General features: G+C 44.8%; 45 non-coding genes across 45 annotated transcripts; all 45 read left to right on the top strand.

The window, feature by feature from the left end:
* Nucleotides 1-229: 229 nt before the first annotated feature.
* Nucleotides 230-350, top strand: LOC135478469 (U5 spliceosomal RNA). The gene has a single exon (XR_010445383.1). It is a non-coding gene; the product is annotated as a U5 spliceosomal RNA (small nuclear RNA).
* A 503-nt stretch (nt 351-853) lies between these two features.
* LOC135478468 (U5 spliceosomal RNA) lies at nt 854-974 on the top strand. The gene has a single exon (XR_010445382.1). It is a non-coding gene; the product is annotated as a U5 spliceosomal RNA (small nuclear RNA).
* Nucleotides 975-1,477: 503 nt separating this feature from the next.
* On the top strand, nt 1,478-1,598 carry LOC135478342 (U5 spliceosomal RNA). Its single transcript, XR_010445269.1, has one exon. It is a non-coding gene; the product is annotated as a U5 spliceosomal RNA (small nuclear RNA).
* Nucleotides 1,599-2,101: 503 nt separating this feature from the next.
* On the top strand, nt 2,102-2,222 carry LOC135478536 (U5 spliceosomal RNA). Its single transcript, XR_010445445.1, has one exon. It is a non-coding gene; the product is annotated as a U5 spliceosomal RNA (small nuclear RNA).
* Nucleotides 2,223-2,725: 503 nt separating this feature from the next.
* Nucleotides 2,726-2,846, top strand: LOC135478554 (U5 spliceosomal RNA). The gene has a single exon (XR_010445463.1). It is a non-coding gene; the product is annotated as a U5 spliceosomal RNA (small nuclear RNA).
* A 503-nt stretch (nt 2,847-3,349) lies between these two features.
* On the top strand, nt 3,350-3,470 carry LOC135478535 (U5 spliceosomal RNA). The gene has a single exon (XR_010445444.1). It is a non-coding gene; the product is annotated as a U5 spliceosomal RNA (small nuclear RNA).
* A 503-nt stretch (nt 3,471-3,973) lies between these two features.
* LOC135478467 (U5 spliceosomal RNA) lies at nt 3,974-4,094 on the top strand. Its single transcript, XR_010445381.1, has one exon. It is a non-coding gene; the product is annotated as a U5 spliceosomal RNA (small nuclear RNA).
* A 503-nt stretch (nt 4,095-4,597) lies between these two features.
* LOC135478340 (U5 spliceosomal RNA) lies at nt 4,598-4,718 on the top strand. The gene has a single exon (XR_010445267.1). It is a non-coding gene; the product is annotated as a U5 spliceosomal RNA (small nuclear RNA).
* Nucleotides 4,719-5,221: 503 nt separating this feature from the next.
* On the top strand, nt 5,222-5,342 carry LOC135478533 (U5 spliceosomal RNA). Its single transcript, XR_010445443.1, has one exon. It is a non-coding gene; the product is annotated as a U5 spliceosomal RNA (small nuclear RNA).
* Nucleotides 5,343-5,845: 503 nt separating this feature from the next.
* LOC135478553 (U5 spliceosomal RNA) lies at nt 5,846-5,966 on the top strand. Its single transcript, XR_010445462.1, has one exon. It is a non-coding gene; the product is annotated as a U5 spliceosomal RNA (small nuclear RNA).
* Nucleotides 5,967-6,469: 503 nt separating this feature from the next.
* On the top strand, nt 6,470-6,590 carry LOC135478532 (U5 spliceosomal RNA). Its single transcript, XR_010445442.1, has one exon. It is a non-coding gene; the product is annotated as a U5 spliceosomal RNA (small nuclear RNA).
* A 503-nt stretch (nt 6,591-7,093) lies between these two features.
* On the top strand, nt 7,094-7,214 carry LOC135478643 (U5 spliceosomal RNA). Its single transcript, XR_010445547.1, has one exon. It is a non-coding gene; the product is annotated as a U5 spliceosomal RNA (small nuclear RNA).
* Nucleotides 7,215-7,717: 503 nt separating this feature from the next.
* On the top strand, nt 7,718-7,837 carry LOC135478728 (U5 spliceosomal RNA). The gene has a single exon (XR_010445627.1). It is a non-coding gene; the product is annotated as a U5 spliceosomal RNA (small nuclear RNA).
* Nucleotides 7,838-8,340: 503 nt separating this feature from the next.
* Nucleotides 8,341-8,461, top strand: LOC135478719 (U5 spliceosomal RNA). Its single transcript, XR_010445619.1, has one exon. It is a non-coding gene; the product is annotated as a U5 spliceosomal RNA (small nuclear RNA).
* A 503-nt stretch (nt 8,462-8,964) lies between these two features.
* LOC135478732 (U5 spliceosomal RNA) lies at nt 8,965-9,084 on the top strand. Its single transcript, XR_010445631.1, has one exon. It is a non-coding gene; the product is annotated as a U5 spliceosomal RNA (small nuclear RNA).
* A 503-nt stretch (nt 9,085-9,587) lies between these two features.
* Nucleotides 9,588-9,708, top strand: LOC135478821 (U5 spliceosomal RNA). The gene has a single exon (XR_010445716.1). It is a non-coding gene; the product is annotated as a U5 spliceosomal RNA (small nuclear RNA).
* Nucleotides 9,709-10,211: 503 nt separating this feature from the next.
* On the top strand, nt 10,212-10,332 carry LOC135478892 (U5 spliceosomal RNA). The gene has a single exon (XR_010445782.1). It is a non-coding gene; the product is annotated as a U5 spliceosomal RNA (small nuclear RNA).
* Nucleotides 10,333-10,836: 504 nt separating this feature from the next.
* Nucleotides 10,837-10,956, top strand: LOC135478731 (U5 spliceosomal RNA). Its single transcript, XR_010445630.1, has one exon. It is a non-coding gene; the product is annotated as a U5 spliceosomal RNA (small nuclear RNA).
* Nucleotides 10,957-11,459: 503 nt separating this feature from the next.
* On the top strand, nt 11,460-11,580 carry LOC135478820 (U5 spliceosomal RNA). Its single transcript, XR_010445715.1, has one exon. It is a non-coding gene; the product is annotated as a U5 spliceosomal RNA (small nuclear RNA).
* Nucleotides 11,581-12,083: 503 nt separating this feature from the next.
* LOC135478891 (U5 spliceosomal RNA) lies at nt 12,084-12,204 on the top strand. The gene has a single exon (XR_010445781.1). It is a non-coding gene; the product is annotated as a U5 spliceosomal RNA (small nuclear RNA).
* Nucleotides 12,205-12,707: 503 nt separating this feature from the next.
* On the top strand, nt 12,708-12,828 carry LOC135478466 (U5 spliceosomal RNA). Its single transcript, XR_010445380.1, has one exon. It is a non-coding gene; the product is annotated as a U5 spliceosomal RNA (small nuclear RNA).
* Nucleotides 12,829-13,331: 503 nt separating this feature from the next.
* On the top strand, nt 13,332-13,452 carry LOC135478683 (U5 spliceosomal RNA). The gene has a single exon (XR_010445586.1). It is a non-coding gene; the product is annotated as a U5 spliceosomal RNA (small nuclear RNA).
* Nucleotides 13,453-13,955: 503 nt separating this feature from the next.
* Nucleotides 13,956-14,076, top strand: LOC135478345 (U5 spliceosomal RNA). The gene has a single exon (XR_010445272.1). It is a non-coding gene; the product is annotated as a U5 spliceosomal RNA (small nuclear RNA).
* A 503-nt stretch (nt 14,077-14,579) lies between these two features.
* On the top strand, nt 14,580-14,700 carry LOC135478464 (U5 spliceosomal RNA). Its single transcript, XR_010445378.1, has one exon. It is a non-coding gene; the product is annotated as a U5 spliceosomal RNA (small nuclear RNA).
* A 503-nt stretch (nt 14,701-15,203) lies between these two features.
* Nucleotides 15,204-15,324, top strand: LOC135478463 (U5 spliceosomal RNA). Its single transcript, XR_010445377.1, has one exon. It is a non-coding gene; the product is annotated as a U5 spliceosomal RNA (small nuclear RNA).
* A 503-nt stretch (nt 15,325-15,827) lies between these two features.
* On the top strand, nt 15,828-15,948 carry LOC135478641 (U5 spliceosomal RNA). Its single transcript, XR_010445545.1, has one exon. It is a non-coding gene; the product is annotated as a U5 spliceosomal RNA (small nuclear RNA).
* Nucleotides 15,949-16,451: 503 nt separating this feature from the next.
* Nucleotides 16,452-16,572, top strand: LOC135478531 (U5 spliceosomal RNA). Its single transcript, XR_010445441.1, has one exon. It is a non-coding gene; the product is annotated as a U5 spliceosomal RNA (small nuclear RNA).
* A 503-nt stretch (nt 16,573-17,075) lies between these two features.
* On the top strand, nt 17,076-17,196 carry LOC135478905 (U5 spliceosomal RNA). Its single transcript, XR_010445794.1, has one exon. It is a non-coding gene; the product is annotated as a U5 spliceosomal RNA (small nuclear RNA).
* A 503-nt stretch (nt 17,197-17,699) lies between these two features.
* Nucleotides 17,700-17,820, top strand: LOC135478462 (U5 spliceosomal RNA). The gene has a single exon (XR_010445376.1). It is a non-coding gene; the product is annotated as a U5 spliceosomal RNA (small nuclear RNA).
* A 503-nt stretch (nt 17,821-18,323) lies between these two features.
* On the top strand, nt 18,324-18,444 carry LOC135478679 (U5 spliceosomal RNA). The gene has a single exon (XR_010445582.1). It is a non-coding gene; the product is annotated as a U5 spliceosomal RNA (small nuclear RNA).
* Nucleotides 18,445-18,947: 503 nt separating this feature from the next.
* On the top strand, nt 18,948-19,068 carry LOC135478360 (U5 spliceosomal RNA). Its single transcript, XR_010445286.1, has one exon. It is a non-coding gene; the product is annotated as a U5 spliceosomal RNA (small nuclear RNA).
* Nucleotides 19,069-19,571: 503 nt separating this feature from the next.
* LOC135478461 (U5 spliceosomal RNA) lies at nt 19,572-19,692 on the top strand. The gene has a single exon (XR_010445375.1). It is a non-coding gene; the product is annotated as a U5 spliceosomal RNA (small nuclear RNA).
* A 503-nt stretch (nt 19,693-20,195) lies between these two features.
* On the top strand, nt 20,196-20,316 carry LOC135478460 (U5 spliceosomal RNA). Its single transcript, XR_010445374.1, has one exon. It is a non-coding gene; the product is annotated as a U5 spliceosomal RNA (small nuclear RNA).
* A 503-nt stretch (nt 20,317-20,819) lies between these two features.
* LOC135478339 (U5 spliceosomal RNA) lies at nt 20,820-20,940 on the top strand. The gene has a single exon (XR_010445266.1). It is a non-coding gene; the product is annotated as a U5 spliceosomal RNA (small nuclear RNA).
* Nucleotides 20,941-21,443: 503 nt separating this feature from the next.
* Nucleotides 21,444-21,564, top strand: LOC135478530 (U5 spliceosomal RNA). Its single transcript, XR_010445440.1, has one exon. It is a non-coding gene; the product is annotated as a U5 spliceosomal RNA (small nuclear RNA).
* A 503-nt stretch (nt 21,565-22,067) lies between these two features.
* Nucleotides 22,068-22,188, top strand: LOC135478552 (U5 spliceosomal RNA). The gene has a single exon (XR_010445461.1). It is a non-coding gene; the product is annotated as a U5 spliceosomal RNA (small nuclear RNA).
* A 503-nt stretch (nt 22,189-22,691) lies between these two features.
* On the top strand, nt 22,692-22,812 carry LOC135478529 (U5 spliceosomal RNA). Its single transcript, XR_010445439.1, has one exon. It is a non-coding gene; the product is annotated as a U5 spliceosomal RNA (small nuclear RNA).
* Nucleotides 22,813-23,315: 503 nt separating this feature from the next.
* On the top strand, nt 23,316-23,436 carry LOC135478640 (U5 spliceosomal RNA). The gene has a single exon (XR_010445544.1). It is a non-coding gene; the product is annotated as a U5 spliceosomal RNA (small nuclear RNA).
* Nucleotides 23,437-23,939: 503 nt separating this feature from the next.
* On the top strand, nt 23,940-24,060 carry LOC135478459 (U5 spliceosomal RNA). Its single transcript, XR_010445373.1, has one exon. It is a non-coding gene; the product is annotated as a U5 spliceosomal RNA (small nuclear RNA).
* A 503-nt stretch (nt 24,061-24,563) lies between these two features.
* Nucleotides 24,564-24,684, top strand: LOC135478639 (U5 spliceosomal RNA). The gene has a single exon (XR_010445543.1). It is a non-coding gene; the product is annotated as a U5 spliceosomal RNA (small nuclear RNA).
* A 503-nt stretch (nt 24,685-25,187) lies between these two features.
* Nucleotides 25,188-25,308, top strand: LOC135478527 (U5 spliceosomal RNA). Its single transcript, XR_010445438.1, has one exon. It is a non-coding gene; the product is annotated as a U5 spliceosomal RNA (small nuclear RNA).
* A 503-nt stretch (nt 25,309-25,811) lies between these two features.
* Nucleotides 25,812-25,932, top strand: LOC135478551 (U5 spliceosomal RNA). The gene has a single exon (XR_010445460.1). It is a non-coding gene; the product is annotated as a U5 spliceosomal RNA (small nuclear RNA).
* A 503-nt stretch (nt 25,933-26,435) lies between these two features.
* Nucleotides 26,436-26,556, top strand: LOC135478784 (U5 spliceosomal RNA). The gene has a single exon (XR_010445680.1). It is a non-coding gene; the product is annotated as a U5 spliceosomal RNA (small nuclear RNA).
* Nucleotides 26,557-27,059: 503 nt separating this feature from the next.
* Nucleotides 27,060-27,180, top strand: LOC135478638 (U5 spliceosomal RNA). Its single transcript, XR_010445542.1, has one exon. It is a non-coding gene; the product is annotated as a U5 spliceosomal RNA (small nuclear RNA).
* A 503-nt stretch (nt 27,181-27,683) lies between these two features.
* Nucleotides 27,684-27,804, top strand: LOC135478458 (U5 spliceosomal RNA). Its single transcript, XR_010445372.1, has one exon. It is a non-coding gene; the product is annotated as a U5 spliceosomal RNA (small nuclear RNA).
* The last annotated feature ends 100 nt before the right edge of the window (nt 27,805-27,904 follow it).

The raw sequence follows: 27,904 nt of genomic DNA, 5'->3' as shown, positions 1-27,904 counted from the left end.
TGACACAACGTCACAGACAGACGCTGTACACGCTTTCGGTCTACAGCAGCAAAGGCTGGTGTTTTAAAAAATGAGGTTATAATGCGCCTCCAATCTTCGAATGGTAAGATAGACAAATTGAGCCAGCGGCCAATTAATTGAGGTAGGTACATTATTGTTGAGCATAGTAAATCCCCCATCTCGTCCAGCGACCAGTTAGGTAGGTTTTACAGCAGCCACTGATGAAGACTAACTCTGGTTTCTCTTCAAATCCACGAATAAATCTTTCGCCTTTTACTAAAGATTTCCGTGGGGAGGAACATACTAATGAGTCTATAGACTATTTTTTGTCGTCCCGACCAGTCGGGACAATTTTCCAAATGAAAAACAAACATCAAATTGCCTAAAAGGAGTATCAAGTAGCATTGGTATATGGCAGAATTGCGCTGCCCTGCGGCACGGAGGCATTATTAGGAAGAGGTCGAATTCTCTTACAGCTGTACACATACAGCTCTAAAAGTTTTGGACTATTTCCACGTGTCCCAGCGCATCACAAGCTAAGTTGGAGCACAACCGGGTCATTCACCGACGGTAGATGTCATGGACCTAGCCCAGCGTGTTCCTTACCCCGACCACCTATAACAATGACACAACGTAACAGACAGACGTTGTAAACGCTTCCGGTCTTCATCAGCAAAGTCTGGTGTTTTAAAAAATGAGGTTAAAATGCGCCAGCAATCTTCGGCTGTTGCAAGAGACAAATTGAGCCAGCGGCCAATTAATTGAGGTAGGTACGTTATTGTTGCGCATAGTAAATCCTCCATCTCGTCCAGCGACCAGTTAGGTAGGTTTTACAGCAGCCACTGATGAAGACTAACTCTGGTTTCTCTTCAAATCCACGAATAAATCTTTCGCCTTTTACTAAAGATTTCCGTGGGGAGGAACATACTAATGAGTCTATAGACTATTTTTTGTCGTCCCGACCAGTCGGGACAATTTTCCAAATGAAAAACAAACATCAAATTGCCTAAAAGGAGTATCAAGTAGCATTGGTATATGGCAGAATTGCGCTGCCCTGCGGCACGGAGGCATTATTAGGAAGAGGTCGAATTCTCTTACAGCTGTACACATACAGCTCTAAAAGTTTTGGACTATTTCCACGTGTTCCAGCGCATCACAGGCTAAGTTGGAACATAACCGGGCCAATCACCGACGGTAGACGTCATGGACCTAGCCCAGCGTGTTACTTACCCCGACCGCCTACAACAATGACACCTCGTCACAGACAGACGCTGTACACGCTTCCGGTCTTCATCAGCAAAGGCTGGTGTTTTAAAAAATGAGGTTAAAATGCGCCTCCAATCTTCGGCTGTTGCAAGAGACAAATTGAGCCAGCGGCCAATTAATTGAGGTAGGTACGTTATTGTTGCGCAGAGTAAATCTTCCATCTCGTCCAGCGACCAGTTAGATACGTTTTACAGCAGCCACTGATGAAGACTAACTCTGGTTTCTCTTCAAATCCACGAATAAATCTTTCGCCTTTTACTAAAGATTTCCGTGGGGAGGAAAATACTAATGAGTCTATAGCCTAGTTTTTGTCGTTCCGACCAGTCGGGACAATTTTCCAAATGAAAAACAAACATCAAATTGCCTAAAAGGAGTATCAAGTAGCATTGGTATATGGCAGAATTGCGCTGCCCTGCGGCACGGAGGCATTATTAGGAAGAGGTCGAATTCTCTTACAGCTGTACACATACAGCTCTAATAGTTTTGGACTATTTCCACGTGTCCCAGCGCATCACAAGCTAAGTTGGAGCACAACCGGGACATTTACCGACGGTAGACGTCATGGACCTAACCCAGCGTGTTACTTACACCGACCACCTATAACAATGACACAACGTCACAGACAGACGCTGTACACGCTTTCGGTCTACAGCAGCAAAGGCTGGTGTTTTAAAAAATGAGGTTATAATGCGCCTCCAATCTTCGAATGGTAAGATAGACAAATTGAGCCAGCGGCCAATTAATTGAGGTAGGTACATTATTGTTGAGCATAGTAAATCCCCCATCTCGTCCAGCGACCAGTTAGGTAGGTTTTACAGCAGCCACTGATGAAGACTAACTCTGGTTTCTCTTCAAATCCACGAATAAATCTTTCGCCTTTTACTAAAGATTTCCGTGGGGAGGAACATACTAATGAGTCTATAGACTATTTTTCGTCGTCCCGACCAATCGGGACAATTTTCCAAATGAAAAACAAACATCAAATTGCCTAAAAGGAGTATCAAGTAGCATTGGTATATGGCAGAATTGCGCTGCCCTGCGGCACGGAGGCATTATTAGGAAGAGGTCGAATTGTCTTACAGCTGTACACATACAGCTCTAAAAGTTTTGGACTATTTCCACGTGTTCCAGCGCATCACAGGCTAAGTTGGAACATAACCGGGCCAATCTCCGACGGTAGACGTCATGGACCTAGCCCAGCGTGTTCCTTACCCCGACCGCCTACAAGAATGACACCTCGTCACAGACAGACGCTGTACACGTTTCCGGTCTTCATCAGCAAAGGCTGGTGTTTTAAAAAATGAGGTTAAAATGCGCCTCCAATCTTCGGCTGTTGCAAGAGACAAATTGAGCCAGCGGCCAATTAATTGAGGTAGGTACGTTATTGTTGAGCATAGTAAATCCCCCATCTCGTCCAGCGACCAGTTAGGTAGGTTTTACAGCAGCCACTGATGAAGACTAACTCTGGTTTCTCTTCAAATCCACGAATAAATCTTTCGCCTTTTACTAAAGATTTCCGTGGGGAGGAACATACCAATGAGTCTATAGACTATTTTTTGTTGTCCCGACCAGTCGGGACAATTTTCCAAATGAAAAACAAACATCAAATTGCCTAAAAGGAGTATCAAGTAGCATTGGTATATGGCAGAATTGCGCTGCCCTGCGGCACGGAGGAATTATTAGGAAGAGTTCGAATTCTCTTACAGCTGTACACATACAGCTCTAAAAGTTTTGGACTTTTTCCACGTGTCCCAGCGCATCACAAGCAAAGTTGGAGCACAACCGGGTCATTCACCGACGGTAGATGTCATGGACCTAGCCCAGCGTGCTCCTTACCCCGACCACCTAAAACAATGACACAACGTCACAGACAGACGTTGTAAACGCTTCCGGTCTTCATCAGCAAAATCTGATGTTTTAAAAAATGAGGTTAAAATGCGCCAGCAATCTTCGGCTGTTGCAAGAGACAAATTGAGCCAGCGGCCAAGTAATTGAGGTAGGTACGTTATTGTTGCGCATAGTAAATCCCCCATCTCGTCCAGCGACCAGTTAGGTAGGTTTTACAGCAGCCACTGATGAAGACTAACTCTGGTTTCTCTTCAAATCCACGAATAAATCTTTCGCCTTTTACTAAAGATTTCCGTGGGGAGGAACATACTAATGAGTCTATAGACTATTTTTCGTCGTCCCGACCAATCGGGACAATTTTCCAAATGAAAAACAAACATAAAATTGCCTAAAAGGAGTATCAAGTAGCATTGGTATATGGCAGAATTGCGCTGCCCCGCCGCACGGAGGCATTATTAGGAAGAGGTCGAATTCTCTTACAGCTGTACACATACAGCTCTAAAAGTTTTGGACTATTTCCACGTGTTCCAGCGCATCACAGGCTAAGTTGGAACATAACCGGGCCAATCTCCGACGGTAGACGTCATGGACCTAGCCCAGCGTGTTCCTTACCCCGACCACCTATAACAATGACACAACGTAACAGACAGACGTTGTAAACGCTTCCGGTCTTCATCAGCAAAGTCTGGTGTTTTAAAAAATGAGGTTAAAATGCGCCAGCAATCTTCGGCTGTTGCAAGAGACAAATTGAGCCAGCGGCCAATTAATTGAGGTAGGTACGTTATTGTTGCGCATAGTAAATCCTCCATCTCGTCCAGCGACCAGTTAGGTAGGTTTTACAGCAGCCACTGATGAAGACTAACTCTGGTTTCTCTTCAAATCCACGAATAAATCTTTCGCCTTTTACTAAAGATTTCCGTGGGGAGGAACATACTAATGAGTCTATAGACTATTTTTTGTCGTCCCGACCAGTCGGGACAATTTTCCAAATGAAAAACAAACATCAAATTGCCTAAAAGGAGTATCAAGTAGCATTGGTATATGGCAGAATTGCGCTGCCCTGCGGCACGGAGGCATTATTAGGAAGAGGTCGAATTCTCTTACAGCTGTACACATACAGCTCTAAAAGTTTTGGACTATTTCCACGTGTTCCAGCGCATCACAGGCTAAGTTGGAACATAACCGGGCCAATCACCGACGGTAGACGTCATGGACCTAGCCCAGCGTGTTACTTACCCCGACCGCCTACAACAATGACACCTCGTCACAGACAGACGCTGTACACGCTTCCGGTCTTCATCAGCAAAGGCTGGTGTTTTAAAAAATGAGGTTAAAATGCGCCTCCAATCTTCGGCTGTTGCAAGAGACAAATTGAGCCAGCGGCCAATTAATTGAGGTAGGTACGTTATTGTTGCGCAGAGTAAATCTTCCATCTCGTCCAGCGACCAGTTAGATACGTTTTACAGCAGCCACTGATGAAGACTAACTCTGGTTTCTCTTCAAATCCACGAATAAATCTTTCGCCTTTTACTAAAGATTTCCGTGGGGAGGAAAATACTAATGAGTCTATAGCCTAGTTTTTGTCGTTCCGACCAGTCGGGACAATTTTCCAAATGAAAAACAAACATCAAATTGCCTAAAAGGAGTATCAAGTAGCATTGGTATATGGCAGAATTGCGCTGCCCTGCGGCACGGAGGCATTATTAGGAAGAGGTCGAATTCTCTTACAGCTGTACACATACAGCTCTAATAGTTTTGGACTATTTCCACGTGTCCCAGCGCATCACAAGCTAAGTTGGAGCACAACCGGGACATTTACCGACGGTAGACGTCATGGACCTAACCCAGCGTGTTACTTACACCGACCACCTATAACAATGACACAACGTCACAGACAGACGCTGTACACGCTTTCGGTCTACAGCAGCAAAGGCTGGTGTTTTAAAAAATGAGGTTATAATGCGCCTCCAATCTTCGAATGGTAAGATAGACAAATTGAGCCAGCGGCCAATTAATTGAGGTAGGTACATTATTGTTGAGCATAGTAAATCCCCCATCTCGTCCAGCGACCAGTCAGGTAGGTTTTACAGCAGCCACTGATGAAGACTAACTCTGGTTTCTCTTCAAATCCACGAATAAATCTTTCGCCTTTTACTAAAGATTTCCGTGGGGAGGAACATACTAATGAGTCTATAGACTATTTTTCGTCGTCCCGACCAATCGGGACAATTTTCCAAATGAAAAACAAACATCAAATTGCCTAAAAGGAGTATCAAGTAGCATTGGTATATGGCAGAATTGCGCTGCCCTGCGGCACGGAGGCATTATTAGGAAGAGGTCGAATTGTCTTACAGCTGTACACATACAGCTCTAAAAGTTTTGGACTATTTCCACGTGTTCCAGCGCATCACAGGCTAAGTTGGAACATAACCGGGCCAATCTCCGACGGTAGACGTCATGGACCTAGCCCAGCGTGTTCCTTACCCCGACCGCCTACAAGAATGACACCTCGTCACAGACAGACGCTGTACACGTTTCCGGTCTTCATCAGCAAAGGCTGGTGTTTTAAAAAATGAGGTTAAAATGCGCCTCCAATCTTCGGCTGTTGCAAGAGACAAATTGAGCCAGCGGCCAATTAATTGAGGTAGGTACGTTATTGTTGAGCATAGTAAATCCCCCATCTCGTCCAGCGACCAGTTAGGTAGGTTTTACAGCAGCCACTGATGAAGACTAACTCTGGTTTCTCTTCAAATCCACGAATAAATCTTTCGCCTTTTACTAAAGATTTCCGTGGGGAGGAACATACCAATGAGTCTATAGACTATTTTTTGTTGTCCCGACCAGTCGGGACAATTTTCCAAATGAAAAACAAACATCAAATTGCCTAAAAGGAGTATCAAGTAGCATTGGTATATGGCAGAATTGCGCTGCCCTGCGGCACGGAGGAATTATTAGGAAGAGTTCGAATTCTCTTACAGCTGTACACATACAGCTCTAAAAGTTTTGGACTTTTTCCACGTGTCCCAGCGCATCACAAGCAAAGTTGGAGCACAACCGGGTCATTCACCGACGGTAGATGTCATGGACCTAGCCCAGCGTGCTCCTTACCCCGACCACCTAAAACAATGACACAACGTCACAGACAGACGTTGTAAACGCTTCCGGTCTTCATCAGCAAAATCTGATGTTTTAAAAAATGAGGTTAAAATGCGCCAGCAATCTTCGGCTGTTGCAAGAGACAAATTGAGCCAGCGGCCAAGTAATTGAGGTAGGTACGTTATTGTTGCGCATAGTAAATCCCCCATCTCGTCCAGCGACCAGTTAGGTAGGTTTTACAGCAGCCACTGATGAAGACTAACTCTGGTTTCTCTTCAAATCCACGAATAAATCTTTCGCCTTTTACTAAAGATTTCCGTGGGGAGGAACATACTAATGAGTCTATAGACTATTTTTCGTCGTCCCGACCAATCGGGACAATTTTCCAAATGAAAAACAAACATAAAATTGCCTAAAAGGAGTATCAAGTAGCATTGGTATATGGCAGAATTGCGCTGCCCCGCCGCACGGAGGCATTATTAGGAAGAGGTCGAATTCTCTTACAGCTGTACACATACAGCTCTAAAAGTTTTGGACTATTTCCACGTGTTCCAGCGCATCACAGGCTAAGTTGGAACATAACCGGGCCAATCTCCGACGGTAGACGTCATGGACCTAGCCCAGCGTGTTCCTTACCCCGACCGCCTACAAGAATGACACCTCGTCACAGACAGACGCTGTACACGTTTCCGGTCTTCATCAGCAAAGTCTGATGTTTTAAGAAATGAGGTTGAAATGCGCCTCCAATCTTCGGCTGTTGCAAGAGACAAATTGAGCCAGCGGCCAATTAATTGAGGTAGGTACGTTATTGTTGCGCAGAGTAAATCTCCCATCTCGTCCAGCGACAAGTTAGATACGTTTCACAGCAGCCACTGATGAAGACTAACTCTGGTTTCTCTTCAAATCCACGAATAAATCTTTCGCCTTTTACTAAAGATTTCCGTGGGGAGGAACATACTAATGAGTCTATAGACTATTTTTTGTCGTTCCGACCAGTCGGGACAATTTTCCAAATGAAAAACAAACATCAAATTGCCTAAAAGGAGTATCAAGTAGCATTGGTATATGGCAGAATTGCGCTGCCCTGCGGCACGGAGGCATTATTAGGAAGAGGTCGAATTCTCTTACAGCTGTACACATACAGCTCTAATAGTTTTGGACTATTTCCACGTGTCCCAGCGCATCACAAGCTAAGTTGGAGCACAACCGGGCCATTTACTGACGGTAGACGTCATGGACCTAACCCAGCGTGTTACTTACACCGACCACCTATAACAATGACACAACGTCACAGACAGACGCTGTACACGCTTTCGGTCTACAGCAGCAAAGGCTGGTGTTTTAAAAAATGAGGTTATAATGCGCCTCCAATCTTCGAATGGTAAGATAGACAAATTGAGCCAGCGGCCAATTAATTGAGGTAGGTACATTATTGTTGAGCATAGTAAATCCCCCATCTCGTCCAGCGACCAGTTAGGTAGGTTTTACAGCAGCCACTGATGAAGACTAACTCTGGTTTCTCTTCAAATCCACGAATAAATCTTTCGCCTTTTACTAAAGATTTCCGTGGGGAGAAACATACTAATGAGTCTATAGACTATTTTTGTCGTCCCGACCAGTCGGGACAATTTTCCAAATGAAAAACAAACATCAAATCGCCTAAAAGGAGTATCAAGTAGCATTGGTATATGGCAGAATTGCGCTGCCCTGCGGCACGGAGGCATTATTAGGAAGAGGTCGAATTCTCTTACAGCTGTACACATACAGCTCTAAAAGTTTTGGACTTTTTCCACGTGTCCCAGCGCATCACAAGCTCAGTTGGAGCACAACCGGGTCATTCACCGACGGTAGATGTCATGGACCTAGCCCAGCGTGTTCCTTACTCCGACCACCTATAACAATGACACAACGTAACAGACAGACGTTGTAAACGCTTCCGGTCTTCATCAGCAAAGTCTGGTGTTTTAAAAAATGAGGTTAAAATGCGCCAGCAATCTTCGGCTGTTGCAAGAGACAAATTGAGCCAGCGGCCAATTAATTGAGATAGGTACGTTATTGTTGCGCATAGTAAATCCTCCATCTCGTCCAGCGACCAGTTAGGTAGGTTTTACAGCAGCCACTGATGAAGACTAACTCTGGTTTCTCTTCAAATCAACGAATAAATCTTTCGCCTTTTACTAAAGATTTCCGTGGGGAGGAACATACTAATGAGTCTGTAGACTATTTTTCGTCGGCCCGACCAATCGGGACAATTTTCCAAATGAAAAACAAACATAAAATTGCCTAAAAGGAGTATCAAGTAGCATTGGTATATGGCAGAATTGCGCTGCCCCGCCGCACGGAGGCATTATTAGGAAGAGGTCGAATTCTCTTACAGCTGTACACATACAGCTCTAAAAGTTTTGGACTTTTTCCACGTGTTCCAGCGCATCACAGGCTAAGTTGGAACATAACCGGGCCAATCTCCGACGGTAGACGTCATGGACCTAGCCCAGCGTGTTCCTTACCCCGACCGCCTACAAGAATGACACCTCGTCACAGACAGACGCTGTACACGTTTCCGGTCTTCATCAGCAAAGGATGGTGTTTTAAAAAATGAGGTTAAAATGCGCCTCCAATCTTCGGCTGTTGCAAGAGACAAATTGAGCCAGCGGCCAATTAATTGAGGTAGGTACATTATTGTTGAGCATAGTAAATCCCCCATCTCGTCCAGCGACCAGTTAGGTAGGTTTTACAGCAGCCACTGATGAAGACTAACTCTGGTTTCTCTTCAAATCCACGAATAAATCTTTCGCCTTTTACTAAAGATTTCCGTGGGGAGGAACATACTAATGAGTCTATAGACTATTTTTGTCGTCCCGACCAGTCGGGACAATTTTCCAAATGAAAAACAAACATCAAATCGCCTAAAAGGAGTATCAAGTAGCATTGGTATATGGCAGAATTGCGCTGCCCTGCGGCACGGAGGCATTATTAGGAAGAGGTCGAATTCTCTTACAGCTGTACACATACAGCTCTAAAAGTTTTGGACTTTTTCCACGTGTCCCAGCGCATCACAAGCTAAGTTGGAGCACAACCGGGTCATTCACCGACGGTAGATGTCATGGACCTAGCCCAGCGTGTTCCTTACTCCGACCACCTATAAAAATGACACAACGTAACAGACAGACGTTGTAAACGCTTCCGGTCTTCATCAGCAAAGTCTGGTGTTTTAAAAAATGAGGTTAAAATGCGCCAGCAATCTTCGGCTGTTGCAAGAGACAAATTGAGCCAGCGGCCAATTAATTGAGATAGGTACGTTATTGTTGCGCATAGTAAATCCTCCATCTCGTCCAGCGACCAGTTAGGTAGGTTTTACAGCAGCCACTGATGAAGACTAACTCTGGTTTCTCTTCAAATCCACGAATAAATCTTTCGCCTTTTACTAAAGATTTCCGTGGGGAGGAACATACTAATGAGTCTGTAGACTATTTTTCGTCGGCCCGACCAATCGGGACAATTTTCCAAATGAAAAACAAACATAAAATTGCCTAAAAGGAGTATCAAGTAGCATTGGTATATGGCAGAATTGCGCTGCCCCGCCGCACGGAGGCATTATTAGGAAGAGGTCGAATTCTCTTACAGCTGTACACATACAGCTCTAAAAGTTTTGGACTTTTTCCACGTGTTCCAGCGCATCACAGGCTAAGTTGGAACATAACCGGGCCAATCTCCGACGGTAGACGTCATGGACCTAGCCCAGCGTGTTCCTTACCCCGACCGCCTACAAGAATGACACCTCGTCACAGACAGACGCTGTACACGTTTCCGGTCTTCATCAGCAAAGGATGGTGTTTTAAAAAATGAGGTTAAAATGCGCCTCCAATCTTCGGCTGTTGCAAGAGACAAATTGAGCCAGCGGCCAATTAATTGAGGTAGGTACGTTATTGTTGCGCAGAGTAAATCTCCCATCTCGTCCAGCGACGAGTTAGATACGTTTCACAGCAGCCACTGATGAAGACTAAATCTGGTTTCTCTTCAAATCCACGAATAAATCTTTCGCCTTTTACTAAAGATTTCCGTGGGGAGGAACATACTAATGAGTCTATAGACTATTTTTTGTCGTTCCGACCAGTCGGGACAATTTTCCAAATGAAAAAACAAACATCAAATTGCCTAAAAGGAGTATCAAGTAGCATTGGTATATGGCAGAATTGCGCTGCCCTGCGGCACGGAGGCATTATTAGGAAGAGGTCGAATTCTCTTACAGCTGTACACATACAGCTCTAATAGTTTTGGACTATTTCCACGTGTCCCAGCGCATCACAAGCTAAGTTGGAGCACAACCGGGCCATTTACCGACGGTAGACGTCATGGACCTAACCCAGCGTGTTACTTACACCGACCACCTATAACAATGACACAACGTCACAGACAGACGCTGTACACGCTTTCGGTCTACAGCAGCAAAGGCTGGTGTTTTAAAAAATGAGGTTATAATGCGCCTCCAATCTTCGAATGGTAAGATAGACAAATTGAGCCAGCGGCCAATTAATTGAGGTAGGTACATTATTGTTGAGCATAGTAAATCCCCCATCTCGTCCAGCGACCAGTTAGGTAGGTTTTACAGCAGCCACTGATGAAGACTAACTCTGGTTTCTCTTCAAATCCACGAATAAATCTTTCGCCTTTTACTAAAGATTTCCGTGGGGAGGAACATACTAATGAGTCTATAGACTATTTTTGTCGTCCCGACCAGTCGGGACAATTTTCCAAATGAAAAACAAACATCAAATCGCCTAAAAGGAGTATCAAGTAGCATTGGTATATGGCAGAATTGCGCTGCCCTGCGGCACGGAGGCATTATTAGGAAGAGGTCGAATTCTCTTACAGCTGTACACATACAGCTCTAAAAGATTTGGACTATTTCCACGTGTCCCAGCGCATAACAAGCTAAGTTGGAGCACAAAAGGGTCATTCACCGACGGTAGATGTCATGGACCTAGCCCAGCGTGTTCCTTACTCCGACCACCTATAACAATGACACAACGTAACAGACAGACGTTGTAAACGCTTCCGGTCTTCATCAGCAAAGTCTGGTGTTTTAAAAAATGAGGTTAAAATGCGCCAGCAATCTTCGGCTGTTGCAAGAGACAAATTGAGCCAGCGGCCAATTAATTGAGATAGGTACGTTATTGTTGCGCATAGTAAATCCTCCATCTCGTCCAGCGACCAGTTAGGTAGGTTTTACAGCAGCCACTGATGAAGACTAACTCTGGTTTCTCTTCAAATCCACGAATAAATCTTTCGCCTTTTACTAAAGATTTCCGTGGGGAGGAACATACTAATGAGTCTGTAGACTATTTTTCGTCGGCCCGACCAATCGGGACAATTTTCCAAATGAAAAACAAACATAAAATTGCCTAAAAGGAGTATCAAGTAGCATTGGTATATGGCAGAATTGCGCTTCCCCGCCGCACGGAGGCATTATTAGGAAGAGGTCGAATTCTCTTACAGCTGTACACATACAGCTCTAAAAGTTTTGGACTATTTCCACGTGTTCCAGTGCATCACAGGCTAAGTTGGAACATAACCGGGCCAATCTCCGACGGTAGACGTCATGGACCTAGCCCAGCGTGTTCCTTACCCCGACCGCCTACAAGAATGACACCTCGTCACAGACAGACGCTGTACACGTTTCCGGTCTTCATCAGCAAAGGATGGTGTTTTTAAAAATGAGGTTAAAATGCGCCTCCAATCTTCGGCTGTTGCAAGAGACAAATTGAGCCAGCGGCCAATTAATTGAGGTAGGTACGTTATTGTTGCGCAGAGTAAATCTCCCATCTCGTCCAGCGACGAGTTAGATACGTTTCACAGCAGCCACTGATGAAGACTAAATCTGGTTTCTCTTCAAATCCACGAATAAATCTTTCGCCTTTTACTAAAGATTTCCGTGGGGAGGAACATACTAATGAGTCTATAGACTATTTTTTGTCGTTCCGACCAGTCGGGACAATTTTCCAAATGAAAAACAAACATCAAATTGCCTAAAAGGAGTATCAAGTAGCATTGGTATATGGCAGAATTGCGCTGCCCTGCGGCACGGAGGCATTATTAGGAAGAGGTCGAATTCTCTTACAGCTGTACACATACAGCTCTAATAGTTTTGGACTATTTCCACGTGTCCCAGCGCATCACAAGCTAAGTTGGAGCACAACCGGGCCATTTACCGACGGTAGACGTCATGGACCTAACCCAGCGTGTTACTTACACCGACCACCTATAAGAATGACACAACGTCACAGACAGACGCTGTACACGCTTTCGGTCTACAGCAGCAAAGGCTGGTGTTTTAAAAAATGAGGTTATAATGCGCCTCCAATCTTCGAATGGTAAGATAGACCAATTGAGCCAGCGGCCAATTAATTGAGGTAGGTACATTATTGTTGAGCATAGTAAATCCCCCATCTCGTCCAGCGACCAGTTAGGTAGGTTTTACAGCAGCCACTGATGAAGACTAACTCTGGTTTCTCTTCAAATCCACGAATAAATCTTTCGCCTTTTACTAAAGATTTCCGTGGGGAGGAACATACTAATGAGTCTATAGACTATTTTTTGTCGTCCCGACCAGTCGGGACAATTTTCCAAATGAAAAACAAACATCAAATTGCCTAAAAGGAGTATCAAGTAGCATAGGTATATGGCAGAATTGAGCTGCCCTGCGGCACGGAGGCATTATTAGGAAGAGGTCGAATTCTCTTACAGCTGTACACATACAGCTCTAAAAGTTTTGGACTTTTTCCACGTGTCCCAGCGCATCACAAGCTAAGTTGGAGCACAACCGGGTCATTCACCGACGGTAGACGTCATGGACCTAGCCCAGCGTGTTCCTTACCCCGACCGCCTACAACAATGACACCTCGTCACAGACAGACGCTGTACACGCTTCCGGTTTTCATCAGCAAAGTCTGATGTTTTAAAAAATGAGGTTAAAATGCGCCTCCAATCTTCGGCTGTTGCAAGAGACAAATTGAGCCAGCGGCCAATTAATTGAGGTAGGTACGTTATTGTTGCGCATAGTAAATCCCCCATCTCGTCCAGCGACCAGTTAGGTAGGTTTTACAGCAGCCACTGATGAAGACTAACTCTGGTTTCTCTTCAAATCCACGAATAAATCTTTCGCCTTTTACTAAAGATTTCCGTGGGGAGGAACATACTAATGAGTCTATAGACTATTTTTCGTCGTTCCGACCAATCGGGACAATTTTCCAAATAAAAAACAAACATCAAATTGCCTAAAAGGAGTATCAAGTAGCATTGGTATATGGCAGAATTGCGCTGCCCCGCCGCACGGAGGCATTATTAGGAAGAGGTCGAATTCTCTTACAGCTGTACACATACAGCTCTAAAAGTTTTGGACTATTTCCACGTGTTCCAGCGCATCACAGGCTAAGTTGGAACATAACCGGGCCAATCTCCGACGGTAGACGTCATGGACCTAGCCCAGCGTGTTACTTACCCCGACCGCCTACAAGAATGACACCTCGTCACAGACAGACGCTGTACACGTTTCCGGTCTTCATCAGCAAAGGCTGGTGTTTTAAAAAATGAGGTTAAAATGCGCCTCCAATCTTCGGCTGTTGCAAGAGACAAATTGAGCCAGCGGCCAATTAATTGAGGTAGGTACGTTATTGTTGCGCAGAGTAAATCTCCCTTCTCGTCCAGCGACCAGTTAGATACGTTTCACAGCAGCCACTGATGAAGACTAACTCTGGTTTCTCTTCAAATCCACGAATAAATCTTTCGCCTTTTACTAAAGATTTCCGTGGGGAGGAAAATACTAATGAGTCTATAGACTAGTTTTTGTCGTTCCGACCAGTCGGGACAATTTTCCAAATGAAAAACAAACATCAAATTGCCTAAAAGGAGTATCAAGTAGCATTGGTGTATGGCAGAATTGCGCTGCCCTGCGGCACGGAGGCATTATTAGGAAGAGGTCGAATTCTCTTACAGCTGTACACATACAGCTCTAATAGTTTTGGACTATTTCCACGTGCCCCAGCGCATCACAAGCTAAGTTGGAGCACAACCGGGCCATTTACCGACGGTAGACGTCATGGACCTAACCCAGCGTGTTACTTACACCGACCACCTATAACAATGACACAACGTCACAGACAGACGCTGTACACGCTTTCGGTCTACAGCAGCAAAGACTGGTGTTTTAAAAAATGAGGTTATAATGCGCCTCCAATCTTCGAATGGTAAGATAGACAAATTGAGCCAGCGGCCAATTAATTGAGGTAGGTACATTATTGTTGAGCATAGTAAATCCCCCATCTCGTCCAGCGACCAGTTAGGTAGGTTTTACAGCAGCCACTGATGAAGACTAACTCTGGTTTCTCTTCAAATCCACGAATAAATCTTTCGCCTTTTACTAAAGATTTCCGTGGGGAGGAACATACTAATGAGTCTATAGACTATTTTTTGTCGTCCCGACCAGTCGGGACAATTTTCCAAATGAAAAACAAACATCAAATTGCCTAAAAGGAGTATCAAGTAGCATTGGTATATGGCAGAATTGCGCTGCCCTGCGGCACGGAGGCATTATTAGGAAGAGGTCGAATTCTCTTACAGCTGTACACATACAGCTCTAAAAGTTTTGGACTATTTCCACGTGTCCCAGCGCATCACAAGCTAAGTTGGAGCACAACCGGGTCATTCACCAACGGTAGATGTCATGGACCTAGCCCAGCGTGTTCCTTACCCCGACCACCTATAACAATGACACAACGTAACAGACAGACGTTGTAAACGCTTCCGGTCTTCATCAGCAAAGTCTGGTGTTTGAAAAAATGAGGTTAAAATGCGCCAGCAATCTTCGGCTGTTGCAAGAGACAAATTGAGCCAGCGGCGAATTAATTGAGGTAGGTACGTTATTGTTGCGCATAGTAAATCCTCCATCTCGTCCAGCGACCAGTTAGGTAGGTTTTACAGCAGCCACTGATGAAGACTAACTCTGGTTTCTCTTCAAATCCACGAATAAATCTTTCGCCTTTTACTAAAGATTTCCGTGGGGAGGAACATACTAATGAGTCTATAGACTATTTTTTGTCGTCCCGACCAGTCGGGACAATTTTCCAAATGAAAAACAAACATCAAATTGCCTAAAAGGAGTATCAAGTAGCATTGGTATATGGCATAATTGCGGTGCCCTGCGGCACGGAGGCATTATTAGGAAGAGGTCGAGGTCTCTTACAGCTGTACACATACAGCTCTAAAAGTTTTGGACTATTTCCACGTGTTCCAGCGCATCACAGGCTAAGTTGGAACATAACCGGGCCAATCACCGACGGTAGACGTCATGGACCTAGCCCAGCGTGTTACTTACCCCGACCGCCTACAACAATGACACCTCGTCACAGACAGACGCTGTACACGCTTCCGGTCTTCATCAGCAAAGTCTGATGTTTTAAAAAATGAGGTTAAAATGCGCCTCCAATCTTCGGCTGTTGCAAGAGACAAATTGAGCCAGCGGCCAATTAATTGAGGTAGGTACGTTATTGTTGCGCAGAGTAAATCTCCCATCTCGTCCAGCGACCAGTTAGGTAGGTTTTACAGCAGCCACTGATGAAGACTAACTCTGGTTTCTCTTCAAATCCACGAATAAATCTTTCGCCTTTTACTAAAGATTTCCGTGGGGAGGAACATACTAATGAGTCTATAGACTATTTTTTGTCGTTCCGACCAGTCGGGACAATTTTCCAAATGAAAAACAAACATCAAATTGCCTAAAAGGAGTATCAAGTAGCATTGGTATATGGCAGAATTGCGCTGCCCTGCGGCACGGAGGCATTATTAGGAAGAGGTCGAATTCTCTTACAGCTGTACACATACAGCTCTAATAGTTTTGGACTATTTCCACGTGTCCCAGCGCATCACAAGCTAAGTTGGAGCACAACCGGGCCATTTACCGACGGTAGACGTCATGGACCTAACCCAGCGTGTTACTTACACCGACCACCTATAACAATGACACAACGTCACAGACAGACGCTGTACACGCTTTCGGTCTACAGCAGCAAAGGCTGGTGTTTTAAAAAATGAGGTTATAATGCGCCTCCAATCTTCGAATGGTAAGATAGGCAAATTGAGCCAGCGGCCAATTAATTGAGGTAGGTACATTTTTGTTGAGCATAGTAAATCCCCCATCTCGTCCAGCGACCAGTTAGGTAGGTTTTACAGCAGCCACTGATGAAGACTAACTCTGGTTTCTCTTCAAATCCACGAATAAATCTTTCGCCTTTTACTAAAGATTTCCGTGGGGAGGAACATACTAATGAGTCTATAGACTATTTTTCGTCGTCCCGACCAATCGGGACAATTTTCCAAATGAAAAACAAACATCAAATTGCCTAAAAGGAGTATCAAGTAGCATTGGTATATGGCAGAATTGCGCTGCCCCGCCGCACGGAGGCATTATTAGGAAGAGGTCGAATTCTCTTACAGCTGTACACATACAGCTCTAAAAGTTTTGGACTATTTCCACGTGTTCCAGCGCATCACAGGCTAAGTTGGAACATAACCGGGCCAATCTCCGACGGTAGACGTCATGGACCTAGCCCAGCGTGTTCCTTACCCCGACCGCCTACAAGAATGACACCTCGTCACAGACAGACGCTGTACACGTTTCCGGTCTTCATCAGCAAAGGCTGGTGTTTTAAAAAGTGAGGTTAAAATGCGCCTCCAATCTTCGGCTGTTGCAAGAGACAAATTGAGCCAGCGGCCAATTAATTGAGGTAGGTACGTTATTGTTGCGCAGAGTAAATCTCCCATCTCGTCCAGCGACCAGTTAGATACGTTTCACAGCAGCCACTGATGAAGACTAACTCTGGTTTCTCTTCAAATCCACGAATAAATCTTTCGCCTTTTACTAAAGATTTCCGTGGGGAGGAAAATACTAATGAGTCTATAGCCTAGTTTTTGTCGTTCCGACCATTCGGGACAATTTTCCAAATGAAAAACAAACATCAAATTGCCTAAAAGGAGTATCAAGTAGCATTGGTATATGGCAGAATTGCGCTGCCCTGCGGCACGGAGGCATTATTAGGAAGAGGTCGAATTCTCTTACAGCTGTACACATACAGCTCTAAAAGTTTTGGACTATTTCCACGTGTCCCAGCGCATCACAAGCTAAGTTGGAGCACAACCGGGCCATTTACCGACGGTAGACGTCATGGACCTAACCCAGCGTGTTACTTACACCGACCACCTACAACAATGACACAACGTCACAGACAGACGCTGTACACGCTTTCGGTCTACAGCAGCAAAGGCTGGTGTTTTAAAAAATGAGGTTATAATGCGCCTCCAATCTTCGAATGGTAAGATAGACAAATTGAGCCAGCGGCCAATTAATTGAGGTAGGTGCATTATTGTTGAGCACAGTAAATCCCCCATCTCGTCCAGCGACCAGTTAGGTAGGTTTTACAGCAGCCACTGATGAAGACTAACTCTGGTTTCTCTTCAAATCCACGAATAAATCTTTCGCCTTTTACTAAAGATTTCCGTGGGGAGGAACATACTAATGAGTCTATAGACTATTTTTTGTCGTCCCGACCAGTCGGGACAATTTTCCAAATGAAAAACAAACATCAAATTGCCTAAAAGGAGTATCAAGTAGCATTGGTATATGGCAGAATTGCGCTGCCCTGCGGCACGGAGGCATTATTAGGAAGAGGTCGAATTCTCTTACAGCTGTACACATACAGCTCTAAAAGTTTTGGACTATTTCCACGTGTCCCAGCGCATCACAAGCTAAGTTGGAGCACAACCGGGTCATTCACCGACGGTAGATGTCATGGACCTAGCCCAGCGTGTTCCTTACCCCGACCACCTATAACAATGACACAACGTAACAGACAGACGTTGTAAACGCTTCCGGTCTTCATCAGCAAAGTCTGGTGTTTTAAAAAATGAGGTTAAAATGCGCCAGCAATCTTCGGCTGTTGCAAGAGACAAATTGAGCCAGCGGCGAATTAATTGAGGTAGGTACGTTATTGTTGCGCATAGTAAATCCTCCATCTCGTCCAGCGACCAGTTAGGTAGGTTTTACAGCAGCCACTGATGAAGACTAACTCTGGTTTCTTTTCACATCCACGAATAAATCTTTCGCCTTTTACTAAAGATTTCCGTGGGGAGGAACATACTAATGAGTCTATAGACTATTTTTTGTCGTCCCGACCAGTCGGGACAATTTTCCAAATGAAAAACAAACATCAAATTGCCTAAAAGGAGTATCAAGTAGCATTGGTATATGGCAGAATTGCGCTGCCCTGCGGCACGGAGGCATTATTAGGAAGAGGTCGAATTCTCTTACAGCTGTACACATACAGCTCTAAAAGTTTTGGACTATTTCCACGTGTTCCAGCGCATCACAGGCTAAGTTGGAACATAACCGGGCCAATCACCGACGGTAGACGTCATGGACCTAGCCCAGCGTGTTACTTACCCCAAACGCCTACAACAATGACACCTCGTCACAGACAGACGCTGTACACGCTTCCGGTCTTCATCAGCAAAGGCTGGTGTTTTAAAAAATGAGGTTATAATGCGCCTCCAATCTTCGGCTGTTGCAAGAGACAAATTGAGCCAGCGGCCAATTAATTGAGGTAGGTACGTTATTGTTGCGCAGAGTAAATCTTCCATCTCGTCCAGCGACCAGTTAGATACGTTTCACAGCAGCCACTGATGAAGACTAACTCTGGTTTCTCTTCAAATCCACGAATAAATCTTTCGCCTTTTACTAAAGATTTCCGTCGGGAGGAAAATACTAATGAGTCTATAGCCTAGTTTTTGTCGTTCCGACCAGTCGGGACAATTTTCCAAATGAAAAACAAACATCAAATTGCCTGAAAGGAGTATCAAGTAGCATTGGTATATGGCAGAATTGCGCTGCCCTGCGGCACGGAGGCATTATTAGGAAGAGGTCGAATTCTCTTACAGCTGTACACATACAGCTCTAATAGTTTTGGACTATTTCCACGTGTCCCAGCGCATCACAAGCTAAGTTGGAGCACAACCGGGCCATTTACCGACGGTAGACGTCATGGACCTAACCCAGCGTGTTACTTACACCGACCACCTATAACAATGACACAACGTCACAGACAGACGCTGTACACGCTTTCGGTCTACAGCAGCAAAGGCTGGTGTTTTAAAAAATGAGGTTATAATGCGCCTCCAATCTTCGAATGGTAAGATAGACAAATTGAGCCAGCGGCCAATTAATTGAGGTAGGTACATTATTGTTGAGCATAGTAAATCCCCCATCTCGTCCAGCGACCAGTTAGGTAGGTTTTACAGCAGCCACTGATGAAGACTAACTCTGGTTTCTCTTCAAATCCACGAATAAATCTTTCGCCTTTTACTAAAGATTTCCGTGGGGAGGAACATACTAATGAGTCTATAGACTATTTTTTGTCGTCCCGACCAGTCGGGACAATTTTCCAAATGAAAAACAAACATCAAATTGCCTAAAAGGAGTATCAAGTAGCATTGGTATATGGCAGAATTGCGCTGCCCTGCGGCACGGAGGCATTATTAGGAAGAGGTCGAATTCTCTTACAGCTGTACACATACAGCTCTAAAAGTTTTGGACTATTTCCACGTGTCCCAGCGCATCACAAGCTAAGTTGGAGCACAACCGGGTCATTCACCGACGGTAGATGTCATGGACCTAGCCCAGCGTGTTCCTTACCCCGACCACCTATAACAATGACACAACGTAACAGACAGACGTTGTAAACGCTTCCGGTCTTCATCAGCAAAGTCTGGTGTTTTAAAAAATGAGGTTAAAATGCGCCAGCAATCTTCGGCTGTTGCAAGAGACAAATTGAGCCAGCGGCCAATTAATTGAGGTAGGTACGTTATTGTTGCGCATAGTAAATCCTCCATCTCGTCCAGCGACCAGTTAGGTAGGTTTTACAGCAGCCACTGATGAAGACTAACTCTGGTTTCTCTTCAAATCCACGAATAAATCTTTCGCCTTTTACTAAAGATTTCCGTGGGGAGGAACATACTAATGAGTCTATAGACTATTTTTTGTCGTCCCGACCAGTCGGGACAATTTTCCAAATGAAAAACAAACATCAAATTGCCTAAAAGGAGTATCAAGTAGCATTGGTATATGGCAGAATTGCGCTGCCCTGCGGCACGGAGGCATTATTAGGAAGAGGTCGAATTCTCTTACAGCTGTACACATACAGCTCTAAAAGTTTTGGACTATTTCCACGTGTTCCAGCGCATCACAGGCTAAGTTGGAACATAACCGGGCCAATCACCGACGGTAGACGTCATGGACCTAGCCCAGCGTGTTACTTACCCCGACCGCCTACAACAATGACACCTCGTCACAGACAGACGCTGTACACGCTTCCGGTCTTCATCAGCAAAGGCTGGTGTTTTAAAAAATGAGGTTAAAATGCGCCTCCAATCTTCGGCTGTTGCAAGAGACAAATTGAGCCAGCGGCCAATTAATTGAGGTAGGTACGTTATTGTTGCGCAGAGTAAATCTTCCATCTCGTCCAGCGACCAGTTAGATACGTTTTACAGCAGCCACTGATGAAGACTAACTCTGGTTTCTCTTCAAATCCACGAATAAATCTTTCGCCTTTTACTAAAGATTTCCGTGGGGAGGAAAATACTAATGAGTCTATAGCCTAGTTTTTGTCGTTCCGACCAGTCGGGACAATTTTCCAAATGAAAAACAAACATCAAATTGCCTAAAAGGAGTATCAAGTAGCATTGGTATATGGCAGAATTGCGCTGCCCTGCGGCACGGAGGCATTATTAGGAAGAGGTCGAATTCTCTTACAGCTGTACACATACAGCTCTAATAGTTTTGGACTATTTCCACGTGTCCCAGCGCATCACAAGCTAAGTTGGAGCACAACCGGGACATTTACCGACGGTAGACGTCATGGACCTAACCCAGCGTGTTACTTACACCGACCACCTATAACAATGACACAACGTCACAGACAGACGCTGTACACGCTTTCGGTCTACAGCAGCAAAGGCTGGTGTTTTAAAAAATGAGGTTATAATGCGCCTCCAATCTTCGAATGGTAAGATAGACAAATTGAGCCAGCGGCCAATTAATTGAGGTAGGTACATTATTGTTGAGCATAGTAAATCCCCCATCTCGTCCAGCGACCAGTTAGGTAGGTTTTACAGCAGCCACTGATGAAGACTAACTCTGGTTTCTCTTCAAATCCACGAATAAATCTTTCGCCTTTTACTAAAGATTTCCGTGGGGAGGAACATACTAATGAGTCTATAGACTATTTTTCGTCGTCCCGACCAATCGGGACAATTTTCCAAATGAAAAACAAACATCAAATTGCCTAAAAGGAGTATCAAGTAGCATTGGTATATGGCAGAATTGCGCTGCCCTGCGGCACGGAGGCATTATTAGGAAGAGGTCGAATTGTCTTACAGCTGTACACATACAGCTCTAAAAGTTTTGGACTATTTCCACGTGTTCCAGCGCATCACAGGCTAAGTTGGAACATAACCGGGCCAATCTCCGACGGTAGACGTCATGGACCTAGCCCAGCGTGTTCCTTACCCCGACCGCCTACAAGAATGACACCTCGTCACAGACAGACGCTGTACACGTTTCCGGTCTTCATCAGCAAAGGCTGGTGTTTTAAAAAATGAGGTTAAAATGCGCCTCCAATCTTCGGCTGTTGCAAGAGACAAATTGAGCCAGCGGCCAATTAATTGAGGTAGGTACGTTATTGTTGAGCATAGTAAATCCCCCATCTCGTCCAGCGACCAGTTAGGTAGGTTTTACAGCAGCCACTGATGAAGACTAACTCTGGTTTCTCTTCAAATCCACGAATAAATCTTTCGCCTTTTACTAAAGATTTCCGTGGGGAGGAACATACCAATGAGTCTATAGACTATTTTTTGTTGTCCCGACCAGTCGGGACAATTTTCCAAATGAAAAACAAACATCAAATTGCCTAAAAGGAGTATCAAGTAGCATTGGTATATGGCAGAATTGCGCTGCCCTGCGGCACGGAGGAATTATTAGGAAGAGTTCGAATTCTCTTACAGCTGTACACATACAGCTCTAAAAGTTTTGGACTTTTTCCACGTGTCCCAGCGCATCACAAGCAAAGTTGGAGCACAACCGGGTCATTCACCGACGGTAGATGTCATGGACCTAGCCCAGCGTGCTCCTTACCCCGACCACCTAAAACAATGACACAACGTCACAGACAGACGTTGTAAACGCTTCCGGTCTTCATCAGCAAAATCTGATGTTTTAAAAAATGAGGTTAAAATGCGCCAGCAATCTTCGGCTGTTGCAAGAGACAAATTGAGCCAGCGGCCAAGTAATTGAGGTAGGTACGTTATTGTTGCGCATAGTAAATCCCCCATCTCGTCCAGCGACCAGTTAGGTAGGTTTTACAGCAGCCACTGATGAAGACTAACTCTGGTTTCTCTTCAAATCCACGAATAAATCTTTCGCCTTTTACTAAAGATTTCCGTGGGGAGGAACATACTAATGAGTCTATAGACTATTTTTCGTCGTCCCGACCAATCGGGACAATTTTCCAAATGAAAAACAAACATAAAATTGCCTAAAAGGAGTATCAAGTAGCATTGGTATATGGCAGAATTGCGCTGCCCCGCCGCACGGAGGCATTATTAGGAAGAGGTCGAATTCTCTTACAGCTGTACACATACAGCTCTAAAAGTTTTGGACTATTTCCACGTGTTCCAGCGCATCACAGGCTAAGTTGGAACATAACCGGGCCAATCTCCGACGGTAGACGTCATGGACCTAGCCCAGCGTGTTCCTTACCCCGACCGCCTACAAGAATGACACCTCGTCACAGACAGACGCTGTACACGTTTCCGGTCTTCATCAGCAAAGGCTGGTGTTTTAAAAAATGAGGTTAAAATGCGCCTCCAATCTTCGGCTGTTGCAAGAGACAAATTGAGCCAACGGCCAATTAATTGAGGTAGGTACGTTATTGTTGCGCATAGTAAATCTCCCATCTCGTCCAGCGACCAGTTAGATACGTTTCACAGCAGCCACTGATGAAGACTAACTCTGGTTTCTCTTCAAATCCACGAATAAATCTTTCGCCTTTTACTAAAGATTTCCGTGGGGAGGAACATACTAATGAGTCTATAGACTATTTTTTGTCGTTCCGACCAGTCGGGACAATTTTCCAAATGAAAAACAAACATCAAATTGCCTAAAAGGAGTATCAAGTAGCATTGGTATATGGCAGAATTGCGCTGCCCTGCGGCACGGAGGCATTATTAGGAAGAGGTCGAATTGTCTTACAGCTGTACACATACAGCTCTAATAGTTTTGGACTATTTCCACGTGTCCCAGCGCATCACAAGCTAAGTTGGAGCACAACCGGGCCATTTACCGACGGTAGACGTCATGGACCTAACCCAGCGTGTTACTTACACCGACCACCTATAACAATGACACAACGTCACAGACAGACGCTGTACACGCTTTCGGTCTACAGCAGCAAAGGCTGGTGTTTTAAAAAATGAGGTTATAATGCGCCTCCAATCTTCGAATGGTAAGATAGACAAATTGAGCCAGCGGCCAATTAATTGAGGTAGGTACATTATTGTTGAGCATAGTAAATCCCCCATCTCGTCCAGCGACCAGTTAGGTAGGTTTTACAGCAGCCACTGATGAAGACTAACTCTGGTTTCTCTTCAAATCCACGAATAAATCTTTCGCCTTTTACTAAAGATTTCCGTGGGGAGGAACATACTAATGAGTCTATAGACTATTTTTTGTCGTCCCGACCAGTCGGGACAATTTTCCAAATGAAAAACAAACATCAAATTGCCTAAAAGGAGTATCAAGTAGCATTGGTATATGGCAGAATTGCGCTGCCCTGCGGCACGGAGGCATTATTAGGAAGAGGTCGAATTGTCTTGCAGCTGTACACATACAGCTCTAAAAGTTTTGGACTATTTCCACGTGTTCCAGCGCATCACAGGCTAAGTTGGAACATAACCGGGCCAATCACCGACGGTAGACGTCATGGACCTAGCCCAGCGTGTTACTTACCCCGACCGCCTACAACAATGACACCTCGTCACAGACAGACGCTGTACACGCTTCTGGTCTTCATCAGCAAAGTCTGATGTTTTAAAAAATCAGGTTAAAATGCGCCTCCAATCTTCGGCTGTTGCAAGAGACAAATTGAGCCAGCGGCCAATTAATTGAGGTAGGTACGTTATTGTTGCGCAGATTAAATCTCCCATCTCGTCCAGCGACCAGTTAGATACGTTTCACAGCAGCCACTGATGAAGACTAACTCTGGTTTCTCTTCAAATCCACGAATAAATCTTTCGCCTTTTACTAAAGATTTCCGTGGGGAGGAACATACTAATGAGTCTATAGACTATTTTTTGTCGTTCCGACCAGTCGGGACAATTTTCCAAATGAAAAACAAACATCAAATTGCCTAAAAGGAGTATCAAGTAGCATTGGTATATGGCAGAATTGCGCTGCCCTGCGGCACGGAGGCATTATTAGGAAGAGGTCGAATTCTCTTACAGCTGTACACATACAGCTCTAATAGTTTTGGACTATTTCCACGTGTCCCAGCGCATCACAAGCTAAGTTGGAGCACAACCGGGACATTTACCGACGGTAGACGTCATGGACCTAACCCAGCGTGTTACTTACACCGACCACCTATAACAATGACACAACGTCACAGACAGACGCTGTACACGCTTTCGGTCTACAGCAGCAAAGGCTGGTGTTTTAAAAAATGAGGTTATAATGCGCCTCCAATCTTCGAATGGTAAGATAGACAAATTGAGCCAGCGGCCAATTAATTGAGGTAGGTACATTATTGTTGAGCATAGTAAATCCCCCATCTCGTCCAGCGACCAGTTAGGTAGGTTTTACAGCAGCCACTGATGAAGACTAACTCTGGTTTCTCTTCAAATCCACGAATAAATCTTTCGCCTTTTACTAAAGATTTCCGTGGGGAGGAACATACTAATGAGTCTATAGACTATTTTTCGTCGTCCCGACCAATCGGGACAATTTTCCAAATGAAAAACAAACATCAAATTGCCTAAAAGGAGTATCAAGTAGCATTGGTATATGGCAGAATTGCGCTGCCCTGCGGCACGGAGGCATTATTAGGAAGAGGTCGAATTCTCTTACAGCTGTACACATACAGCTCTAAAAGTTTTGGACTATTTCCACGTGTTCCAGCGCATCACAGGCTAAGTTGGAACATAACCGGGCCAATCTCCGACGGTAGACGTCATGGACCTAGCCCAGCGTGTTCCTTACCCCGACCGCCTACAAGAATGACACCTCGTCACAGACAGACGCTGTACACGTTTCCGGTCTTCATCAGCAAAGGCTGGTGTTTTAAAAAATGAGGTTAAAATGCGCCTCCAATCTTCGGCTGTTGCAAGAGACAAATTGAGCCAGCGGCCAATTAATTGAGGTAGGTACGTTATTGTTGAGCATAGTAAATCCCCCATCTCGTCCAGCGACCAGTTAGGTAGGTTTTACAGCAGCCACTGATGAAGACTAACTCTGGTTTCTCTTCAAATCCACGAATAAATCTTTCGCCTTTTACTAAAGATTTCCGTGGGGAGGAACATACCAATGAGTCTATAGACTATTTTTTGTTGTCCCGACCAGTCGGGACAATTTTCCAAATGAAAAACAAACATCAAATTGCCTAAAAGGAGTATCAAGTAGCATTGGTATATGGCAGAATTGCGCTGCCCTGCGGCACGGAGGAATTATTAGGAAGAGTTCGAATTCTCTTACAGCTGTACACATACAGCTCTAAAAGTTTTGGACTTTTTCCACGTGTCCCAGCGCATCACAAGCAAAGTTGGAGCACAACCGGGTCATTCACCGACGGTAGATGTCATGGACCTAGCCCAGCGTGCTCCTTACCCCGACCACCTAAAACAATGACACAACGTCACAGACAGACGTTGTAAACGCTTCCGGTCTTCATCAGCAAAGTCTGATGTTTTAAAAAATGAGGTTAAAATGCGCCAGCAATCTTCGGCTGTTGCAAGAGACAAATTGAGCCAGCGGCCAAGTAATTGAGGTAGGTACGTTATTGTTGCGCATAGTAAATCCCCCATCTCGTCCAGCGACCAGTTAGGTAGGTTTTACAGCAGCCACTGATGAAGACTAACTCTGGTTTCTCTTCAAATCCACGAATAAATCTTTCGCCTTTTACTAAAGATTTCCGTGGGGAGGAAAATACTAATGAGTCTATAGACTATTTTTCGTCGTCCCGACCAATCGGGACAATTTTCCAAATGAAAAACAAACATAAAATTGCCTAAAAGGAGTATCAAGTAGCATTGGTATATGGCAGAATTGCGCTGCCCCGCCGCACGGAGGCATTATTAGGAAGAGGTCGAATTCTCTTACAGCTGTACACATACAGCTCTAAAAGTTTTGGACTATTTCCACGTGTTCCAGCGCATCACAGGCTAAGTTGGAACATAACCGGGCCAATCTCCGACGGTAGACGTCATGGACCTAGCCCAGCGTGTTCCTTACCCCGACCGCCTACAAGAATGACACCTCGTCACAGACAGACGCTGTACACGTTTCCGGTCTTCATCAGCAAAGGCTGGTGTTTTAAAAAATGAGGTTAAAATGCGCCTCCAATCTTCGGCTGTTGCAAGAGACAAATTGAGCCAACGGCCAATTAATTGAGGTAGGTACGTTATTGTTGCGCATAGTAAATCTCCCATCTCGTCCAGCGACCAGTTAGATACGTTTCACAGCAGCCACTGATGAAGACTAACTCTGGTTTCTCTTCAAATCCACGAATAAATCTTTCGCCTTTTACTAAAGATTTCCGTGGGGAGGAACATACTAATGAGTCTATAGACTATTTTTTGTCGTTCCGACCAGTCGGGACAATTTTCCAAATGAAAAACAAACATCAAATTGCCTAAAAGGAGTATCAAGTAGCATTGGTATATGGCAGAATTGCGCTGCCCTGCGGCACGGAGGCATTATTAGGAAGAGGTCGAATTGTCTTACAGCTGTACACATACAGCTCTAATAGTTTTGGACTATTTCCACGTGTCCCAGCGCATCACAAGCTAAGTTGGAGCACAACCGGGCCATTTACCGACGGTAGACGTCATGGACCTAACCCAGCGTGTTACTTACACCGACCACCTATAACAATGACACAACGTCACAGACAGACGCTGTACACGCTTTCGGTCTACAGCAGCAAAGGCTGGTGTTTTAAAAAATGAGGTTATAATGCGCCTCCAATCTTCGAATGGTAAGATAGACAAATTGAGCCAGCGGCCAATTAATTGAGGTAGGTACATTATTGTTGAGCATAGTAAATCCCCCATCTCGTCCAGCGACCAGTTAGGTAGGTTTTACAGCAGCCACTGATGAAGACTAACTCTGGTTTCTCTTCAAATCCACGAATAAATCTTTCGCCTTTTACTAAAGATTTCCGTGGGGAGGAACATACTAATGAGTCTATAGACTATTTTTTGTCGTCCCGACCAGTCGGGACAATTTTCCAAATGAAAAACAAACATCAAATTGCCTAAAAGGAGTATCAAGTAGCATTGGTATATGGCAGAATTGCGCTGCCCTGCGGCACGGAGGCATTAT

Source organism: Liolophura sinensis, chromosome 11 (assembly GCF_032854445.1).
Source record: "Liolophura sinensis isolate JHLJ2023 chromosome 11, CUHK_Ljap_v2, whole genome shotgun sequence".
Taxonomy (NCBI): Eukaryota; Metazoa; Mollusca; class Polyplacophora; order Chitonida; family Chitonidae; genus Liolophura; species Liolophura sinensis.
This window is presented reverse-complemented; position numbering and strand designations above follow the sequence as displayed.